Consider the following 4769-nt stretch of genomic DNA (forward strand, 5'->3'; position numbering starts at 1 on the left):
TGCAAATGCAAGAGCATATGCACAATATCCTGAACAGCCCTCATGTATTTTATATGGGAAAAACCACTTTTCGTATAAATGGGATACAATTCTTAAAAATCAATATTTTCCAATAACAATACCCAATTGTTAACCGACTCCACAAACAGGAGAAAGGTTATCAATTCGTCAGAATATATATATATATATAAATATTTTTTTATGTATGTTACCGCATAACTTTGGACCACGTTAACCGATTTTTATAATTCTCTTTTTAAAGGAAAGGTGTTACCTCACAGGTGGTCTCATATTAATTTGGTTAAAATCCGATCACCGGATCATGACGAAATTACCAATAGTCTTAAATTTTTATATAAGAATTGAAGTTGATTTTTTTGTTTGCTTAAAAATTACTTGTTTATTTAACCAGTTTTTAATACTAAAGGGATCTTTACCCCCCATTGCATTTTCGAGCATTTTCTTGGTGTTCTGGTGGACTTAAAAAATAAGGTTACTATGAAAAAAAAAAATGAATAAATAAATAATTGGGTATTATTATTGGGAATCTTTTGAAGAGAAACAGAGTTTTCTGATATTGAATATTGATTTTCAAGAGTTTCTACGAAAAGTGGTTCCTTTTCCATATAAAATTCATGGACAACTTTGAGCGCTTTGAGCGACCTCTAAATATTTTTTGATTTCAAAATAAAAAAAATTATGATGTATTTTTTTCGGTTTAGAACAATCCTAGGGGGTGAGATTACTATGAAAAAAAAATGAATAAATAAATAATTGGGTATTATTATTGGGAATCTTTTGAAGAGAAACAGAGTTTTCTGATATTGAATATTGATTTTCAAGAGTTTCTACGAAAAGTTGTTCTTTTTCCATATAAAATTCATGGACAACTTTGAGCGCTTTGAGCGACCTCTAAATATTTTTTGATTTCAAAATAAAAAAAAATTATGATGTATTTTTTTCGGTTTAGAACAGAAAGCACAGAAATTCCGACTTTACTTATTTTGGACCACTCTAATGTACATACATATGTGCACCGTAGTTAATTTTTTTTTTACCGTTTAGTTGAGGTAAACACAAGTGTTTTGTTCAATCGAATGTCGGTAGAATCTCAAGCTTTCTGGCATGGTTATATGTAAGAACATATGTATGTACGTATACTTAAGTAGGAATACTGGAACAACAGCTCATAGAGGCACTGACATATGTAAGTTGTATTCAGAAAGTTCTCAAAATGTAGTCATATTAAAAATGCTTCATACTCAAAAGAAGACTTCGCCTAAAAATGTAGAATGCAATTATTTAAGAACATACAAAACAAGTACATATACTACTACCTACATACATACATATATATCTTAACTTACTTCCTCGGTAATCTGGATCTTAATAACTGAAGGTCGAAAACAAACTTGAAAGCAGCAAACATAACCGTTTCGACCCAGTCAGTTAATTTAGGATTTCTGAACTGCTCTACTTTTCGCAATAATTTTAGAAGATTGACAACCCCTATATGAGTCGATTCAAGTCAAATGTCCAAGGCGCGCCGAGCTGTGCAAAACAAGCTACTTTTCCATTGGCTGGGGAGCAGTCAGAAACTGGAAAAACTAAATCGATTATGACTAAGATTTATATAGATTTTTTTACGGGCGCTCTAAAATGCTTTCTTTTTATTAATGATTTCTATGCAAAAAGACCTGATCTTTCGATTGATATGGTTTCGAAAAATTTGGGGAACGCATAGCACCATCAGATAGCCCATACAAAACTCGATAGAAATCAAAGTTTTTGATTTTTTTTTCGATTTTCTGTATGCTTCCAAGCCAGTCGAAATAGCTCGACCCATATAGGGTTTGTCATTCTGCTAAAAATATTGCGAAAAGTAGAGCAGTTCAGAAATCCTTAATTAACTGACTGGACTAAATTCAGAGAAATCTTTGAAGATAAAATTGGGATGCCCAGGTGACTACGAAATAGAAAAAACCAGTAACCACCTAACAATCACCCTAGTAAATGCTTTTAAAGCTTCGTGGCCACTGATAAGAACCAAGGGTAAAACCAGCCCACTTAGATGGAATCCCGGGTTGGGAACCCCCAAACGGAAATTCAGATAAATATTTAAGTTAGCGTTGGGAGAAGTACAAACACGTACTCAAAAAGAACTAAGAAAGGTATAGAAATTTCATCCGAAACTGCAAGGCTAAGAAAAGCTCTATTTACTTAAATGTAATAACCCACAGGGAACTAAGTATTAGGGCACAGGATGGCACGTGAACCCAAAATAGCGAAGAATCGCTCGAGATTTTACTTAACGCCCACCTCCCGGCAATACTCCCTTAGTCGGAACAGACAGAAATGGAAACCGAAGGACCAGATCTTACTATGGAAGGTTTAGTAACTCTGGGAGAAATGGAATGGGTGCTACATACCTTCTCGAAATTCAAATCTCTGTACACTGATGCACAAAATTTTAGAATACCTATGTATGCTATTTGTAGGCTGCATATAGCAAAATTATATACATGCCATACATTACAGTATGCATGTAAGATATTGGGTTACACTTGGGAACTTTGTCCTACTCTTCGACACTGAATATTCACGGCAATAGTTAAACCAGCATTTATATGGTGGTCAGGAACGAAAAAGAAGACTTACCTTAAAAAACTGCGGAGTGTTTACAAGCTCTCAATGAGCAGTATAACGGGTTACCTTAAGGGAAGCATCGATAGCGGCGCTCCACACAATCTTCCACATGCCACCAATGGACTTGGTAGCCAAGAAGATAGCGTTTACGACTGGAATCAGGGCGTAGGATCACAGTGGCATAGCGTCATCCTTAACCGGTCGAATAGACTACGTGATCCTGCGTCCGAGTTTCGAAAGGTCTCTAGAACGAAAGGGAACGAAACGCACATCTACACAGACAATTCTAAAATGGGCGAAGGGGCTGCAGTATACTGCACCGAATCGCTAATTCTAAGGTCATTTAAGCTACCAGATCATTGTATAACTATCAAGTCGAGGTCATTGAAATAAAATAAGCGGCAGAGATACTAGCAAAAATTAACCCGCCCAGCGAGCAAGTAAACATTTACACAGATAGTAAGGCGGCAATTAAGTCTATTTCTTCATAAAAACAAATTCAATCACCTTCGCGGGCTCTAAGGAGGCTATAAGATGGCTAAAACCGCCCATATATATTGGCTTCCGGAACACAAGGGTGTGGAGCTGACGAGCTAGCCAAGGAGGGCTTACTCTTAGACGCTTCACTAGTGACGAATACACGAATTCCTCTTCGGCAAATCACAAGATCTACTCATGTGCCGCCAAGGGGAGAAGCTTTGAAAAAGAACTCAGGGTTGCAGCCAGGCAAAGATTATGTGGTTTGTAGTTCATACGATAGGAAACTTGCCGATTTCCTGCTATCCACAAGAAGAACAGAATCAAGGTTTATGTTCTTTAACATTGCGTGAAAGCAGTGGTTCATAGGTCGTAATCGGATCTGGCAATGTTATGGACGTTATATTCGTCTATGTGAGCATCTAAAGGTCAGCCAGCAGAACCTAACCTAACCTACTGTGGAAAATCGTTTTTTTCTATGAAATGTCCCTTTTCTCATTGTATAATTTGTTTGCCCTGAAATAGAGAAATTACCCACAATCTGCTATCGATTAGGCGCCGCGAAGTAAGCGGGTATTTGCTTTAATCGCACATTTTTGGAGAAAAATTGGTACCACCGGAAAAGGGGGCGTGGCACCTCCCATACAAACCAAATTTTTCATACTGCATATTTTTGGAAGAATTCATGATAGAATATTAGAACTTGGTACGGAGGTCTCATAGAGAAAAATTGAGTTTATTTGAAAGGAAACCGAATTTTTCATACTGCATATTTTTGGAAGTATTCATGGTGCAGTACTGGGACTTTGTATGGACATATGTATGTATGTATATGAAATCAAGCCCATACCCACGAAGAAAAATGGGGCTATTTGAAAAGGCCTACAAACGTACCGACTTTAGCTATCTTTGAATGTATTTATAATTGTTCTGTAGGTGTGTTTGTGAGTGAAGTCCTCCTAAATAGGTGTCCGGATTTTAACTGGATTTTTTGTGTGTCTTTGCGTGGGTCTCTGGATGGTTTAGTTTCACAATTTAACCCGCCAGTTGGCACTGTAGTTGAGTTAGTACTAAAAATCGTATTTATTCTATTTAGCTAATATCTCTAAATATGTATTAATAACGGTAAGAGCAATACTATTACAGAAAGTGCTGCCAGGTGGCGTTGGAGTCGAGTTTTTACTAAAAATCGCCAAGTGAGGAAAGGTTCCCTGAATGTCAGATTAAATCGACCTGTTGCACCATTGAGTATATCGAGCTCTCCTGTGTTAAGATTGGCCCAACGGATGTGATTTTCCAATATTATTATGCGTTTAAGCTTTTAAGGTATTTCGTAACAACAGTTAAATGCTGAATTGGAACTTAAGTTACGCGAATCGGGCATTCCGATTATGTAATTATAGTTAAGAAATAAAACATACTATTTTTTGCATTCATGCATTTCCGAACAGAGGGAACGTTGGACTGTTTCGGAACCAGCCATAGACAGGAAGGAGCTTTATTTTGAAAACGCCGCCAATGCGATTCGAAAGGCAACAGGGAATAATACAAATTCATAATGCGTATTATTCAAATCCGAATGATTTGCTTTTCGAATCACTACACAATGAGTAGACCACCTGAATGGAATTAAATAGTACGTTTGA

Source organism: Rhagoletis pomonella, unplaced genomic scaffold (assembly GCF_013731165.1).
Source record: "Rhagoletis pomonella isolate Grant_MI unplaced genomic scaffold, Rhpom_1.0 Rhpom_scaffold_00004, whole genome shotgun sequence".
Taxonomy (NCBI): Eukaryota; Metazoa; Arthropoda; class Insecta; order Diptera; family Tephritidae; genus Rhagoletis; species Rhagoletis pomonella.